Here is a 19,506-nt window from a genome sequence, read left to right as displayed (position 1 = left end):
GTGGTGTCCGTTAAGGTGTTTTAAGATGAGAAAATGACATCTCAAAAATAGGACAGGGTGGCCACAGCGCCTTAGCGGTGCCCTTGGACCTTTCTTCCACCATTAAAGAGAAAAAAAAAAAAAAATTGAATTAATTGTCCTGTGAATTTTATAATATCTAGTACCTTTACACACCAAATTAATTACGAAATACGTATATAATATTGATCAAAATTTGGTCCCCTAAAACGATATAATATTATATAGTAATGCTGGGTAAAAACCTATAAAAGACAAGTCCCGCTTGAGCATTTTGTAAAAATATAGATTTCACTGAAAAACATAACTTTTTTTACACTTTTTAAAGTCATGAGGTCCACTTTTTTACAAAAATTTAAGTGAAATTTATTTATTTAAAACTTATACAGATAATTTCTCTTATCCTAAGACTAGTAATACCGTACACAAATACTTAATTGTATGCTAGCTAGCATCGGATTAAAGGGAATTTCAATATTATATATATATATATATATTATACACATGCTCTTTCTTATTATATATATTGTTTTCCGATAATTAAGCAGGCTAGGCCTATTTATCTACTACTATATAATATATATCCCCTCAATTTAACGCTGGAAAAATATATTGTGAGCGTGTACTGATCGTGATCAATATTATACCAATGAAGATATTATTTTTTATTAGGAAAATGTTAGTACGACTTTCAAATATATATGTTCACTCATATATTTTAATTTTTTTTTTCTTAATGCATCATTAAGAAAATGACTATTAGTGACTTTGTATTTTTTTTAATGGTTAAAGATATTTAAAAAATACTTAAAGGAAAACGAAAAAAAACTATTTACACTAGGGGTAATACTTGCATATGTGGGGGTGGGGTCAACCCTTCTCCGCACCCCGCCTCCCATATGCAGGAGTGGTATTTCCACCCCCGCACCCCACCCCGGTGCCGGGGTGCTGGAGTAGATATCTTGTATTGTCTTGATCTCCTATATAAAAGTTGATCTAGGAGATCAAGACAATACAATCTTATGAATACAAATCTAATAAATTTAATTATATAAATATATATAAGCGGCAGGCAGGGTGGGAGAAAAGTGGGTCGGGCTTGTGCCCAGCCCACCCCACGACCCCGCTAGGGTGCTAGATGCGGGGTGGGTGGCCCTGCCACCCGCATTTGGTGGATGGGGGTCCGTCAACTCCGTCCGGCTGCCCACCCCTAATTTACACTAGTATACATATTTAGAGTGCACATTTAATATATACCCTAGCATTATCCATTTTATTATTACTACTTCGTACTTCTTGATACGAGAGCTGACCACGTACGCGATCACACAGCCAGCCATTTACACATTACGCATGGATCACGTCCCTAACACACCTTCCATCTAATCTCTTGCACGCCCTTAATTTCAATCCCTAATCGTCAACGTACGTAGTAGTTATTTATATATATTATGATTTAATGATCAATATCAATTATCAAAGAGTTGTAATCATATCGTGATTCATGACATACATATGGTATTGGCACTTGCACTTTAAATCTGTATATACTATTAGTCTTTTTTTTTTTTTAATGCACAAATAATTGTCTTGAGTAGTCAAGATAGAGTCTTTGTTCCTTTTCTTTTTGAGTCATAAACCTCTATATTCTGCAAAAGAAAAATGAAAGAGATCAATGAATTTTGTAGAAAAGTTATTGGCCGGCAGAGGGTGCTAGCTAGCTAGGTGGCAGTGGCCGATGTGGCAGCCGGCGTGGGGCAGCTTGAAGGAGAAAAATTCCTGGCAAAGCTTGCATGCATAAAGGTGGGGATCGGCTGGATATAATGTGTGTGTGAATATGTGGAGAGTGGATGAGTCAAGAGAAACCCGTGACCCTCTCCCCTGATGAATGCAGACAACAACAAAGCCTTCTCCGTTTTTAATTATTTTCCTTCGTATCTTTTTCCAGATTGTTCAATCTATATCGTGAATATTATCTTCAATTTCCGTTCTCATATTTTGAGTGTACTGCTTATAACTATTGCACAGTACTTTTCTTGGGACTTTTTTGCATCTATTGAAATAACCACTTGCATGTAGATTTTCTCATCATCCAATCCTAGATATCGTTGATCTCACTTGCACACATATATAGTATATATTATATATATTGATCCTTCAATTGTCCTGGTTTATCCATCCAAGTTTCGTGCAATATTAATGTTACAGTATTATATATATATATATATATTTATATATATAGTTTAATTGTTAAGTCTGCTTTAATTTCTATCAGTTTTAGCTTAATTTTTGGGATAATGTGTGATCACACACACGTATCCTAGTTTATTTTCATAACGCATCTCATTTCATATAATCTAATCATTATAATTTTTTCAAATTTTTACACAAAATAAAATAAACAATTCAACTTTTTCAAATTTCAAAACAAAAATAATATTAAAAAAATATATTCTAACAATATTTTATTTAACTTTCAACTTTCATCTTATCTGCGAAAATAAACTATGTTTGATCTAAAACAAACATATATATATATATAGCTAGTATATAACAGTTGTATTTGTGTTGGGATAAACTTTTAATACAATAATTAGCTGCATGGCTAGTAATTTAACAAGTGTCTTGCTTTATTTTTTTTATTTAACTAATTTGCATTATGTAAAAGCCAAACCGTGTCGCATTAGAGGACTAAAAACATCAACATGGGTCCTAATGAATCCAAGAAATAGAAGGTTATGCTTATTCTCTCTCTCATATTTGAAAAAACTAACTACATCTCCGTCTATGGACCAAATACGTCAAATCGATATATAGTTTCGTCTTTTTCTTTGTATGTCTCAAATGGGTTGAAAGATCAACATGATGCCTTCGAGAAAGATCAATTGACTCTAGCAGTGGGGCCGGGAGCGTGTGCGTGTAAGTGTGAATAAGAAACTGGCCTGAGGAAAAAAGTCACAAATACACAATATAATCCGATCTCAAGACGTTATCACTCAACTTGCAATTATCCCCATGAACTATTATTTTTTTAAAGCACCTCCAAACTGCCAAAACCATTTTAGCTTTGAAAAAAAATTATCCCCGAAGAGAGAGAGAGAGAGAGAAGGAAGCTGGAAACTTGGCTAAAGTCAGTGCGTGATTATATATATATATATATATATGGTCAAATGAGACGTCCTATCGATCCGGCCTTCCAGCTAGTGATCTATTGCATATATGCTATTAAGATTCGGTTCCTAATTTCGTGATATAATTGCTGTTTATACATAACAATTAATTAATTGATGTAGCTGTTTAACAGGAATGATGTTAAAGTTAGGCTCATAGTTTTCACCCACTTCCAATATTATATACATGATGATCGTTAGGCCAATATATACGTACTGACTTTTATGTTATATATAAAATAAAATAATAATCTAAATTGTACTTATTATGCCTATCAATTTCAACGTGGACCGACCATTTCGCCTCCCAGATTGATCATATCAATTTTACATTCTTCTATATATATACGCGTGAAAATTTGTCTTTACTGGAAAGTTGTAGTACTAGATCACCTACCCTTTGTGATTAAGTATCTGATCAGCTTGCTAATTACCAGTGACGACAACAAATCATCATGTTGAATTCATGACTTTTTTCTCTTGAGATCATATATATGTTCCGGCCAAATCATGACAATTGGTATATTTGTGCGTGCGAGAACTGAGAAGTAAATTATGTTAATCGCGGAAAAAAGATAATAATAATAATGCCGCTTGTCATGATAATGACAATGCAGGATTATATATTCACGTAACATCGATATCAGTAGTACTACTGATATCGATGTAGTAGAAATATTGCATATTAATTAGTCATAAAAAACTTGAAATTCAGAAATTACCAAACTATATATAATCTCAAATGCATGACGTCTGCCATGCACATTGATGATGCACTTTATATGTAGCGTATTACGTACGCTAATTAATAATAATATTAGAAGTTAATTAACATTAATATGTGTCGAAGAAGAAATCATCATGAAGATCACATCACCATGCCAATACATGATTGTGTGATTGGTCATTAGTATTTTCATCTCGATCAAGATCCTTTGTATATACTTCTCATAACTAAAACCTCGTAAATTCACAATCATGATCAACAAAATTGTGGATTCCAATTTATGAAGCATTATTTTATACCTCATAACAAAAAAAGGTTCTCAAATATTCTCTAGTGGAGTCGAGCCGAACTTGATTAAGTATCTGACTCGATTACAATTCAACTTTCTTGAGCTAGCTGACCTTAGCTAGGCTGGATTTTCTACAAATTGAGTTGCGCACCAACTATAATTTGATTTGACATTATCTTCAGCAGATAGAAAATAAAATATAATATAAAAGAATATAAAGAAGAGAGAGTGAGGGAGAGTGACTTAATTTGATGGTTACATCTTTACTTTCTCAATTGTTATTAAATACAAGACATACATCGATCCTGGCTTATTTATAGAAAAATTACATTGAGATAATATAAGGTAAATATCTTAAACATTAATTATGAAAATAAAATCAAAGTGATTTGATAATTATGAAGACCAAATCAAGATAATATCAGATATTATCTTCAACACGTATGAACTGAGCTTGAACCAGGACTATTAAATATTCAAACCGAGCTAGAACAGTTTAATTATTAACTCATCCAAACTTGACTCGAATAAAACTCTAAATAAAGAGCATGATCAGGCAGTGGCTTTCATATATAGTAGGATTTTGATTGATCTCGCTCTAGCTAGCAAGCAGGGGACTTCTTCCCACTTAATTGTGCTAATTGATCTCAATGTTCTCTCAACAAATAAAAATAATCAATTATCACATTATACATGTGTACCAAATTCTTCCAACAAATTCTTCTTCAATGTAGAGTACCAAATTATTAATACTCTATATAAATAAAGTTATCCTTCATTAATTTATTTCTGCGAGGATTTATTAATGATCTTTCTACAATACAGATATGAAATTGATATATCCATATGATTTTATTAAAAATAAACACAGAGCAATTTAGGAATATACTTGCTACGACCTAGTAAAAGGCCGTTGAGCTCTTAATTCCTCAATTCTTTGCTCTCTCTCTCTCTCTCTCTCTGTGCATATTTAGAGAAATTTTTTTGCATATTTAGAGAAAAAAGATCGTAACAATCTTTAAGGATACCTGAACTCGTCCCTGCTCTCAAACTCAATATTGATTGATGGTACTTAATTTGTTCAAAAATTAAGCTGGTTTCGGTGCTGCATCATGTTCTCTGATCAGATGATCATGTGCTTGGGGGAATCAAGTATTGTGAGCTGGCTTTGATCCAAGTTGAAATCATGGCGAGTAGATGGTGCTGACATTATTGAGGCAATTACTGCGTCAAGGCTTGGATATCTACATTATTTTCAGTGTTGGAGTCAGTGATATCATATTTGAAGGTGACTCTTTGAGGATAATAAAAGGGCTTAATTAATTCAATCCTAATTCTCTCCTACCTTATAATCAGCACACGGTCCTTTGTTTGAAGATATTAATTAAATTGTTGTTAAAGAGATTCAAAAGATATGAAGTGGAATCATGCATGCATGTTGGAAGCTGAGAAGGCAATGTCTTAATTCGTACCTCATAAGCTCAGCTAGCTAGGCACGTTTAGTTCTTAGATTATATATATGGAGGTTTAGTGGCATGTACTTCACACAGGAATTCATTGTGCATATATAACATACTTGTTTATATGTTTTCCTCTTGATATATATATATATATATATATATATATATAGATATATAGATAGATAGATAGATCATAAAATACTACGTACGTACCAATGAGATTTGCTATAGAAAACGTTGTATTAATCATATATGAGAAGTATTATTTGGTTATAAGTTAGGAGTGAATTTGATCTATTAATTACATATATATAGAGTTTCTTAGTCGATGTATTTAAATTAGTACTCCACCTCAATTATGGTGCCAATTACTAGATCAGGGACAGCATCCTCATGATGTAGTTAATCAAGCCCTATATCGGATTGCCTTAATTTATGTGAGCTGGCAGCATATTGACTAGAGAATCAATCACTCGATCGAGGGACTCGTACGTGGAGTACTTGTCGATAAAGACAATAATAGAAATTAGGATGCTATAGGTAGGCCTGTGCAAAATACCTGTTGGGCCGCACAACCCGCACAATCCGAATGGGTTGAACCCGCTAAAGTCGGGTTGAGTAAATGTCGGTTTCGACATCCATCCAATCCGACTAATATCGGATGGAACCCGACTCAAAATCCATTGTAGTGAAAAAGCGAAGCCCCTCTCTCGTTTCTCGCTTCCGTTACTCTCTGCTGGGTTTGGATTGTGAGAAAAGTTAGCCATCGAGTTGTTGATCGTGAGGCTATTCTTGAGGTTGTTCCTCCTCTCGTAGAGCATGAACCCTTGTTGCTTCTTTTGTGCAATTTTGATGGGAGGTATGCGATGGTTCTTGGAGTTAGATCTAGTGCCTTTGAGCCGTCGTCCATGATGGCAAAATGCGACTCTCGCCACGGCAAGCTGACAGATTCCTGCCAGATTGTAAACCAACGATCCACTCCTTTGGCCCTCTTAAAAAAATTCGGTGTATTATATACTTATGTTTGTTTTTATTTTTGAGATTTTCATTCGCTTTTCCCCTCCGACTCAAGATTTTTAAGGTTCTGCATCGTAGCAGAGTGAAAAAGCAACAAATGAGAACTGAGTACAAATTTCTTATTTTGGGCTGGAGATTTTTTTGATATTTGTTTGGGTTTTTGGGCTATGTATTTTGTGTTGTGAAGAATCAAGAATAGGATTGCTTCAGGTCAAACTTCTATTTCATCAGATCCTGTAAGTTTTTTTCTTCTTGGCATTTAGGAAATATTTTCATGTTTTCTGATTTATGTTTGTTTTATCTGTGTTTGTTTATTGGGAAAATGGAGGAAAGCTCGATGACAATGATGTTCAAATTGTATTATTTTTTTTCTTTTTCATAATCTCAAAGAAGATGACTTCAAATCAATTCTTGAGTCGAGGAGGAAAGGCCGAATAATCCTGACACCTTGGAGAAGGACTGAGGAAGTTTGGGCAAAGTTTGCAGAAGGAGATGATGGTTATGGCCCGACCCGAAGTGATCGGGTCAGACCGGGTCGGGTTGGCGCCTTTTAATAAAATTTTCGGGTCGGATCGGGTCCAAACCCGGCTTGGACACATCGGGTTGTAGGCCTAGCTATAGGCACGTACTAATTAAAGATGTTTAAAAGAAGATCTACAATGTTATGTATAATCGTAGAGTGCGCAAATATCGCGTAATCGCTTTGTAAAAGAGTGGACCACTATTAAAAAATTAGTTTTTTTTTCTTGTGGGTCCCGTCACTACAACAAACTTACCCTTTAGGAACGAAAATTTTCATCCCAAAAAATTTCAATTTGTTTAGGGATGAAATTTGTTTCGTCCAAAAAAAAAAAAAAAAAATCCATTCAAACAGTATTTTCGAACAGAAATGACAAATTTCATCCCAAAAAATATTTATTGGGAATCCCAAAAAACTTTTTGGGGCACGTGCGTTTTTTGGGACGAACTAGTGACAAAAAAATTACGTCCCTAGCAGTCTTTTGAACGCCATAATTTACCGTTTGAACGACATTTTGATTTGGAGAAGTAGTATTTGTAGCGATATCATTTCGTAGCAAATACATTTATGTAAAATTAATATATATATATATATATATATATATATATATATATATATATATCACCATTTGTTGCCTTCACTCAGCAGCAAATGGTCATATAAAATCAAGAAAATTAATATAAAAGATTAAAGAAAAATCTTCCTTACAAAATCCCATCAAATTCTTATAAACCATAACAAATTAATTGATAGTGTGTACATAAAAAACCTTAAGTGACCAGTCAAGAACAACAAACATGAGTTTTACAAATAAAATGAATAATTTCTTTGAGCATAACACAACCTATTACATAGCCTTGAAACATGCGAAAAATATAAAATAATGAAAGGGGCCAAGTTTAACACTTTAGTACTTTTGTTCTTCCCAGATCTGTTCAACTCAAGGATATTCAAGTCTTGAACTTTTTATCTTCCCTTGTATTCAAGAACAATTCCTAAAAATATGCTTAAAAAGAGGTAATTAGTAAAATAATTACATGAACAACTTTGTATATATGTATATATATCATCATTGAGTTTTAAAAAGGAAGAGAATTCTCCTTACCATCTCTTTGTAGGTTCCAGATGAATGTTTTTTCTTCAAAACATCAATAAAATCCATAGCATAATGGAAGGACATATTTGGCATCCCTACAACTAAATGAAAAATCAGCTATGGTCTATTACATAGCACAAACAATTACATAAAACAACCACACACAGTGAAGGCAGACAATAAGAATCTAAGATTAAATCATTAAAATGAAACTCAACACAGACATGTTATGGTAGCCTACATGCATGATTGTTTAAGAGACTAAACAAATCTGGTTCCAAAACAAAAGCTAAGGTTTATACCGCCTTCAAGGAGTCACTATATACCATCAATTGAACAAGGTGCTCACATTAATACTAGTATGTGGCATGGGTGTGAATATTATGGCATCTTTCTGGGGATTCTTTCCGAAGATATTAACTTGAGGCAATGAAACCTAATTTTTGTTGACCACCACAGTGTGCGTTTCCAAAGTTTCATGCTAACATATGCAATGCTTCCATTAATAGCCCAAGAAAATGGGTAGATTATAGGTTATTTCCTAACAGATGATGAACTATAAACCAACACAACAATAATACCATCAATCTCTAATTATAAAATTAAATTAAAAATGACATCACCAATCTCCAACAACCACTTCCAGACTAATAATTTACAGGAAATTCATAAACCATTACAACATTAGTACCGCTAAACAAAAACTTCAAATAAATCAAGACAACAAGACTCACCAAATCCAAGTAACTCCCAAATAAATAAACAGCAGAACTATTTGCTACTTCACCTACATATTCCACTAAACTCATGACCATAGACCATATTCAAACAAAACCCAAAAGAACATATCAGCCAAAATTTCCAGATTAAATAATGACAACATATTCAAACAATAGAACACAAGAGTAGCAATTATCATGTCAAAGGAAATAAATAATGTTAATATCAAAAGTTTCTAGGGATGAAAGCAGAAAGACATGAGATCTATGAAGGAATCTCAGATGTAGTATTTGGAAGTTCTAACCTTGTAAGGCCCATTGTTTGTTCTGAAATGTACTTTAGTCGATAATGACTATCGCGCAATAGAGATGCGACGGGCTGTGGTGTGTCTTTTTTCAATCCCGGTGGCTAGCCTAAATCAGAGAGAGCGGGACAATATAAGAGGAAACCTGAGGGAGAGTGAGAGAAATAGACAAGGAGATAAAGACAGACACTTATCGGCTCCATATGAAGAGCGGCATGGAGGGTAGAGGCGCTGCCCAACCGAGAGGATGAGAGTGGCATGGGTGGTAGCAGAAACAAACAAAAGATATAGAGGAGTGAGAGAGAGGGACTTACCGCCATAGGCGTTGAAAGGAGAAGAGCAATGTGGGGAGGCGACAACGGGACAAACTGAGAGACATTGGGGCTGTAACTTTGTTTGTAGAGAGTAGAAAAAAAAGGAGTGGGGAACGAGGGAGAGGGGGGGTGCTGGAGGAAAGGGAAAATTATTTTAGGGTTTGGGGGTATGGCTGGAATTTGGGTGAGCACGTGAAAAGACGGCGTGTTTTACTTCCCAGATAATATTTGATTGAAATTTGTGTTGGAATGGAGATATACCGTTCGAATGGATTTAAGATGGTTCGAATGTATTTTTAATTGTTCGAACACGTTTGTCATTGTTTGAACATATTTGTTATCATTCAAACGGGTTTGGTATCATTTGAATAGAATTGACAATGTTAGAACATATATAATAAACCGTTCGAACAGACGATCACTTTTAGGGACAACTGATTTCGTCCTTAAATATTATCGTTCAAACAATAAATTATGGTTCGAACGGTTTTTACAACTTGGGCTGTTTTTTGGACGAAATTTGAATTTAGTCCATAAAAATCACTTTTAGGGACAAAAAAAACTTCATCCCAAATAAATTTCGTCCATAAAAATAAAATTTGTTGTGGTGCATATTTATTCACTTTTTTCAAAGAGATTGCGTGATACTTGCAAACTCTACTGCTGTAAATATCATTTCTCTTAAGAGAAAGTTAATGAAGGATATACTATTTTGGATAAAAGAGATTGTTGAAGTTAAAGTAGTTATATGTGAGCTGTTGGGGTTTAAACATTGAACAAATGGTATGATCATGATCAGTACTAGTTTTGGATAAAACTTGGTGTAAAAAAATGAACAAGGAGAAATTGGTATGATCTAGAAGTACCCTCAAAAAACAAATTAGTCCGCTTCGTTTGGATAGTCAGATGACTAGATGAGATGATCTGTAAATAGTAATAAAATTGTTTCTGAATAGTAGTGAAATAGTCTGAGTTAATATGTTTTATGAAGTTTTGAAAAATGATAGAGAAAAAGTTGAATAAAAATTAAATATTATAAAGCTAAATATTATTTTTGTTTTAAGATTTGAAAAAGTTGAATTGTTTTTTTTTTAACTTTGGAAAAGTTTTAATGATTAAATAATGATTAGATGAAAAAGTTAAAAATTTAAAATTGAAAAATATTTGTGTTTGTGGCCGTATTTGGATATTAAGATGAGATGTGATAAAATTGGATGACTTTGTTATCCAAACTAGGCCTTATCAGGCTCTTGACACAAGGAAATTTAAAAGAGTGAGATTAAAAAAAGAAAAACTTACCGTTACAATTAGAATATTTCTGGTTTGGAATAATTAGGAGATATATAATTAGATAATGATCGGCCATGATGATCAGATAGATCATGATATCCTTTAGAATGAAATATGTAATGATGCTATTGTCCTTTTTTACTTTCTCTACCTATAATTAATATTAAGATTGGTGGGCAATTTGCATAATTTGCTCCTTAATTGTTTCTCTTTCTGAATTATGAGATATTTGGTTATTATTAGCATTCAGTTAAATGCTACAAGCCGGCTTCATAAAAGGACTTTTGTCGGGACGGATGGAAAATTGCAGTTAATAATTATTATTATTGTTGTTGCTGCTGCATTTCCATGATCAGCATAATGAAAGCAACCTCGTCATCTGCTAAAAATATCTTTTTGGAATGGAAAAAAAGGCTCTGATACCATTGCTATGATTAAGAGATCAATGCATATATATAGAAGAGGTGAATGCAGCCAGGGTCTCTCTTTCACATATATATATAGACATCATGAGCTAGCATGCGGCATGTATATATATACGAGAGTGTGTGTGTGTGTGTATTATATATATTATTCATGCAGAGGCCACCTAGCAAGCAAGCTATACATGGACCCATTCGGGTTAGTTGAGGAGTGAATTATTAAATTCCTCCACACAGACACCCATGAGGATCCCGTGGCTTGGACCATTTTGGCGGTCGTCAACCCTTTGCCTCTTGCATGGACATGTGACTGTCTGAGGGTGAGTGAGAGAGATTCTCGAGAGAGACATCATATATGTACAGGCAAGTAGTAAATCGTGTATATAAATATATATATATATATATATATATATATGTGTGGAAAATTCGGCTTTAATATCAAAAGGAAAGAGAAAAAGATCAAATCCAACAAATTAAAGATCATCGATCCAGCTTGATCAGTACTGCTTGCCATATGGATGAATGGAGCCTGCAAGCAAGCTGGCCGGGGCCGAGTTCGGACAATCACCGACCATGGATTGAGGAATTGGACTGTACCATATGTGGCTTTTGTTTTCATCCGTCCGCGCGAGTCCGATCAATCTCTATCTTGTGTAAAGGACATACACGATTTGTCATTATTCTTTGATCGGGTTCTACCACCCATATACCAATCACGTACGTCCAACCGGACCCAGCCACCTCCCTTTCTTTTATCCCTTCCTACAGAAAAATACAAATTACTCTTTTTCTTGAAGGGTACAGTACATGATATGCTCACATACAGGGTGAATTAAATGAATCTACCCAAAGTTTTGTCAATCACATTTCTAAAAATTGTTAATCATAAGTGATGGATATAATATGGAATGCACTGTTGTTGTAAATGGTGACCATAAATTAATTAAAATTGTACTTTCTTTCACCCATAAGGACAATTATCCTCTGATCCATTTCACATAGAATCCTTGCATTCAGTATATATATAAAGCATGTGTGTTTAGATCATTTCACTTGTCACTCTTTCTTACAAGCACAATAGTAATCAAAATGCATTATTGATGATCTTATTCCTAGCTAGCTACCAATTACTGCATGCTACCTTGATGAAGTTATGTTGAGCCATTAATGGCGTTGTAATGTCATGATTAAAGTAACTTCCCTGGCCATTTTGTGATGTTGATCACATGGCTATTGGGTGCATATATCAATAGGCTTGAGACCTCCCATTGGACACCCTTGAGTTGCAGTTCGTCTAGTACTATACTGTGAAAAGAATAGATTTTACAGGAGGTAATTCACATGATCAATTGACTCACGTGAGATGTTTTGGTCAAGTGAGGAATGAGATCAATATCATGTTTATTAGTCGATCGAATGAGCTAATTTATTTAATGTTTGTTTGTATAATTCCAATTTTTTTAGAGTTTGAATTGATTTTGGTTTGTAATAAACATTTAAGTATTTGAGATGTCTTTTAGATGTATAACTTGTTATTTTTTGGATTTCGATAAAAGAAATCTTTTGAAAAATTTCTCTATTTAATTTCCTGCACGTGATCCCAAAATGATTGTCTTTACGATTTTCGGGAGAGTAGCATATTTATTTTCTACAACACTAGTTATGTTTGCAGTGTTCGATTTGATCTAGATAGGTTTTTGAAGGGTAAATAGAGCAAGTTAGCTTGAAGAAAGATTTGACCAGCGGATCGAGATGATTGATCATGAAAAGATTAATCCTAATGCCTACAAGTTGAAGCTTCTTATAAGTCATATCAAGACAACTGATGCATTAATTATATAATGTTAATCATGATTAGATGACCATCAGATTACAATGATCAGCTAGAATTTGAGGGTGCATTTCTCTCCAACTCACGCAGGATGATCATGTAGATCGCATGGTAAGTAAGCACATGGAGAGACTTGAAGATAAGAGCTTAGGAGGAAGAAATTAAGATTTTTGTGATATTGATGCACGTGGCATATATATTTAATTTCCATATTTAACTTCCAAAGCGCTCGGTTTTGTATAAGAGAAATGATAGTTGTAGTTGTCAGTGCGCAAGCGCCGCGCAATCACTTTGAAAAAAGTGAATAAATACAGAACCCACATAAAAAAATTAATTTTTTAATAGTAGACCCTACTTTTTTTGAAAGCGACTGCATGACGCTTGCGTATTCCACGACTGCGTATAACATTGCTCTTAGTATAATTGTAATATCATATTAATTAATTTTGACTCTAGATAGATATATCAGTTTAGTACTAATTATCAGTACCCCTCCTAGCTAAATGGTTCCATATATAGTATATATGTTATGCCTGCATATATAGCAATTGGCTTAACTTAAGAGTTGATCTGCGTTATTAAAGATATATATATATATATATATATATATATATATATATATATATAGATCAAAAGCACTGCACTTTTTTTATTTTGTTCGATTAACTATCTTACTGGCCGAATAACTTCATGAAACTTCTATGTAAGTACTTAACTCATCATTGAGAAGGTTTCTCCTGTTCAATGTAGCTCTCTCATCTCGTTCCACATTTTTTTTTTCTCTAAATTCCATTAGTACCTTCATTTTACACAAAGGTTCACGCTAGTTTGCTCTTGTACATTCCACCACTAGTTTTCAATGCTATCCTTTCTTATGCTTATCAAACTTAATAAACAAAATAATAATATTAAAAACAGAAGAAAAATTCAAAAGGTAGCGAATTATAAAGAGATCTAGAAAAGTATAAAACTCGTAAATCTCAATTTTTGAAACTTATTCGGTCATAGAAATAGAGTTACACTGATTACTATCTTATTAATAATCATCTTTCTTATCATATGATATTGTATCAAATGGTTAAAAGAAATAATGAAATGATGTTAATTGAAATGATGGTGAATAAAAATTTGCATAGAAAATAAAAACCTTAACAACGAATGGATAATATTATTTAGTCTCATAATTTTGATTCTTCATTTTGATTATTCGTATATTTTATTTAACATTTCTATTTTTTTTAATAATTAAGAAAATGACTGATAATAAATTTATATTTTTTTTAAATGGTTATAAAATATCTAAAAGAATATATATATATATATATATATATAATTACACTGATCTATAATTACACTGATGATAAAATTAAAAGAACAAAATCACGTGGCTGTAGCAACACCAAAACCAATATTGTTTTTTCTCGAAGATCGGTGAAGTTGGTAATGCCATAAATATAATGGCCTTAATGGAAGGTATGCTGGCCCAAACCCTGGTGTTCGACCTTATCGCAATCGCAATCAGCAAGCAGCAATGGAACCGCCTTATCTCCAATCAACCCCCACCAATGACAAAACCAAGAAAAGAGGACCGGACCCATTTGCAGTCAGTCAGACACGAGACGGCCTTCACCGGATTCGAACACAATAGACTCTGTCGGGTTTTTCTTTTTCTTTTTCATTTTGGATTATATAATATATAAAAACTACTAGTACTCGTCAGTGTAGTTGTCGTAGGAATCACGGATGTTAAATCTGCAGGGCGGCCTTTGGATTTCTACACAGGGCCGGGCATCACATCACAATCACAATCACGCAAACATGGGAAGGGTCCACCACCACCGTTGGATTTCTAAATATTTATTGGCATCCATAAAATTAATTAAAAAGGACCCCAACATATTGACCGTCTGACCCTGTCTCCGACTTTCTGTTCCTGACCATCCATTGACTCTCTGACTACCCATTTAATGTTCACCAACTTCAAGAAAAAATATGACTAGGAAGGAACTAACTTCCCCTCACTCTTCTCTCCCTCTCTCTCCCTCTGTTTTGGATGGGTCTTTCCTTTCCTTCTTGTTCGTACCTTTTCAGTGCTACTTACTGATCGAGCTGGTAAGTATCTCGTGATTCCCCTGCAAGGAGTTGACACTCCCAAATGCCATGCTTCCCTACAGATTTACCGATCACGCTCCTCTGTCTTTTCTTCTGTGTGTCATTTAGACTACATCACCATGCAATACATACGGGTTCGTAATTGTCCTTTTGACTTGAGCTCCGTAGTCTTTTTAAGGGATTATAATGACAATATTGTAAACCAAATTATCTTGCTTACACCAAAATGTTAAAGAGAGTATCCATAGAAAATGGTACACTAAACATTACAATGCTGAGTAACAGTAACGTTCTTGCCACGTGGCCCTTAATCTCTAGTCAAGAGAAATGTTGGTCTTATTATTATATAAAATAAGAAAAATATTTTAGTCACAAAAAGATTATATAAAAGTAAATCTATAAATTGATGGGGCTTAATGCAGTACGTCAGAGTGTAAAATTACTTTTAATGTAAAGTAGATTTAACGCATCACGTGAAACTAAGTCAGTTTGTGAGTTTACTTTTATATAATTTTTTTGTATCTGTAGCAGTTTCCATAAAATAATTAATATGGCATGGAAGTAAGAGCTAGAGACTAGCAGGTATGCATGATCTACTTCTCTAACGCTCTGTGAGCTATATATGGAGTGAATTAAGCTATCATACCATTTGGTGCAATGGATTTGATCTTGGTCGTAATATAACATTGTATAGTATGGTATGGTACTATTACAGTCACTTTGAAAAAGAGTGAGGTCCACTATTAAAAATTATTATTTTTTATGTAAGTCCTATATATATTCAATTTTTTTCAAAATAATTGTGTGGCGCTTGTATACTCACGACTGCAATTATCATTTCTCTTAATTATTACCAACCCAACAATATACTGGTCTGAATCTGTCGACAGCCAGAGGACCCATAACATCATAGATAGTCTTGGCATGAAGCGGTGGCATTCATTCACTATATATATATTTTAATGCATGACATTTGCGCTAAAATTTATTGACTTGATTCTACTCATATAACAAAACTGAACAAGCTACTAATCAGTGCTCATGACTTTGTCTCTGTCAAAATAATAATAATGATATAGTTTTTTTTTGTAATCATTTATTTTTAATTGATTATGGTTATATAAAATTTAAGATTCAGATAAAGAAAATTTAATAATTTTTATAAAATGATATCATTACATTAATTAATTAGTCATAACCATAAAATAAAATAAGTGCATAATATTCAATATTCAACATGCAGAATACGATATGCATGCCCTCCATGTCGGCAAATGTCGCTACACCGACAGGACCAATCATAAAGCTCTTTTCACAGGTCAATTACTGGACTTCTTAGGTCGAGCTCAATCAAATTGGACCAGATAGAGCGGCCCAGCCAAAATGAGTTATGGGATCCGGATCATATTTCGTTCTTCCCAATACAGGAATTGCTTTGTGTTATCTGTAAAAAATTAATAATTACACCAAGTGTTCGACTAGATTAGACTTTCGATCGGTATATGTTTTGAAGCTGGTATTCCAAGGCAAGGTTCTTCAAATTGTCTTAACTAGATTGGAGAAGTCTACATCTATAAATACAGGCTAAAAGAAAAATGCGTTGGAAAATGTTTAGAAAAAAAAAAAAAGTTATTCTATTTACAAGTTGGTATGGAAAATATACTATTCACACTTCTTACATAGCAACATTTGATTTATAAAACTTAAATTTTTCTTCCAAACCAAATCATGTCATATTAAAGCTGTAAAAGATGTATCATCCACACTAGCATGTAAATAGAATTTTTCTTAAGAAAAAATCATTGTATGTGTAAATGTAATTTATGTTTAGGTAGGATTAAATGAGTTCGTATTTAAATTTGAATTATAGATGAATGTAATTTTAAATAAGACTTTAGGATTGCATCCGATAAGAATGAGTATTTGAATAGAAGTTATCTGATAAGGATAAGTGTTTGAATTGTAACTCTTATCAAGTCTTGTTTATATTTTAAGATAAGAATTTACAATAATCCTATGTATGTTTCGAGTCTAAAAGTCAGTTGAAGAGATAAAGATGCAAGTTTTATTGAAGAAACTAAAGTTGATTTGAACTCGATGCAATCCAGAAGAAGTGATCCAGTTCGAGATGCTCGCAAATAATTAGTAACGTATCTGACTGAGATTTTGGATAAACCTGTCAGCAGAGTTCTTCTCCAAATCTATCACAACATTACCTATTTATAGAGGACTCGGCTGAGGGTTTTAAACAACACTTAAATAGCACATATTCACAAGGATTGAGAGCTTGAAGATTTGGATAAAACTTCAAGAGATCGTGCAAGAGAAAATTCTTAAGAGAAAGATTTTCCAAAAAGCTCAGTCCGTGGGATTGAGTGAGAGCATACTCCAAGGGAGAGTTGCCCTGTTCTAGTTCAACCACTAGAGGTTCCAGTAGGAAAGACAAAAATTAGAGAATGTTAGAGGTTCTGACTACCTACTACGGTAAAAGACAAACGGGTCGCGTGTCTTGGGTAAACGTGTCTAGTTAAAACTTTTTACTTGTAATACTCTTAATTGATAAAATTGAATTTCCTGGATTTTGTTGCCTTGTAGGATTTTACCTTTGAAGAGTTTTTTAAAGGGTTTCCTTTTATAACTAAATTATTGTGTTAATGCTCTTAATATTTTATATTGATTACTAATCCGTACTAATACCTTTTGTTTAGTATTAACGTGAATAATCAATGGTACTTGAGTAATTTTAGTATGATAATAATAGGCTTACATATTTGTTTTAGAAAAGTGGCGCTCTAAGATTGGGTGTTAAACTCATCCGTCCAACCCTCATGCACCACCACAACTTGCTAATGATTTTAGCATGAGCTCAATTGCAATATATTTTTTAATGAAAAATCTAAAACCTTAATTATGTAAAGATCTTGATGCTAATTATTTTTTAGACAATTATCATACACCATTCCAGTCATCACTTAGGATGCTGGTCACCCCCCTGAGAACAGTTGATTAATCACAAAATAAATTAATCTGGGCGTTGCTCTGGATGGCAGCCGCCATCGGCAACCTGTTGGCGACAGTCGCCACCATAAGCAACAACTAGAATCCTGTTAGGAAAAAAAAAATCTTGCAATTCATGCCAATGAAGCTGTCTAGCCTAGATGAGGTAGATCCGACACTACTTAGGCACTGAATGTACTGGATATTGTGCCTAGATGCGTTAGACTTTACCATTCTAACTTTATCTAGCCAATCTCGTGCCGCCAATCCAACGCATGCCAAACTATGGTAGGCCACTCTAACGCTAGAGGTTTTGACAATTCACCAAAGTCGTTTCTCTTTTAATTTAATTAAATTATTAGGACTAAAATCCCATGTAGATGGATTTATTTTACCATTAATGAAAAACTGATGTGAATGGTGTAAAGGACCAAGTTTACAACTGATCATGATTTTAAATTTTTTCTTATTTTATCTCACAGACTAACTTTAGAATTCTGAACCGTTATACATAGTTACGGCTCTTCATTGAAAATCCCAAAAATAATAATCCTCGGAACAGCGCAGCAGCAGTTGATCAACGCATTATGCCTGTTTAGTTTCACAAATCTTTCAAACCATCTCATTCTATTTTATCTCATCTCAATATCTAAACACCATTCAAATATAAATATTTTTCAATTTCAAATTTTTAACTTTTTTATTTAATCATTACAACTTTACCAAACTTAAAAACAAAACACAAAAAATAATTTAACTTTTTCAAATTCCAAAACAAAAATTATATTCTAAAATTTATAATTTTTTTATTCAATTTTTTCTTTTTCTTTTTCCAAAATTCCATAAAAATCTTAATTTGAATCATTTTATTACTATTCAAATTATTTCACTAATCAAAAAACTTATCTCATCTGTGTAACCAAATGAAACCTTAATTTGTCCAGGAAACTGTAATGACACCGTAACATGGAAGTGCTTTTTCTATGTTTTAGGTTTATCTGAAAGAATACTTTTCTCACACACATATTTGAGTAATACTAAATACAATCATGAGTTCTTTCAGATTTAAAAAAAATAAATAAATCATGGATTGTGCAAGAACCAATCATTCCTTTTGAAAAAGAGTAAAATCTACTATTAAAAAATTAATTTTTTTGTGAGTCATATTTATTTATTTATTTTAAATATGAAATACTTTATAATCTATGACTGCAAATAT

The sequence above is a fragment of the Juglans microcarpa x Juglans regia genome, chromosome 3D (genome assembly GCF_004785595.1).
Source record: "Juglans microcarpa x Juglans regia isolate MS1-56 chromosome 3D, Jm3101_v1.0, whole genome shotgun sequence".
Taxonomy (NCBI): Eukaryota; Viridiplantae; Streptophyta; class Magnoliopsida; order Fagales; family Juglandaceae; genus Juglans; species Juglans microcarpa x Juglans regia.
This window is presented reverse-complemented; position numbering follows the sequence as displayed.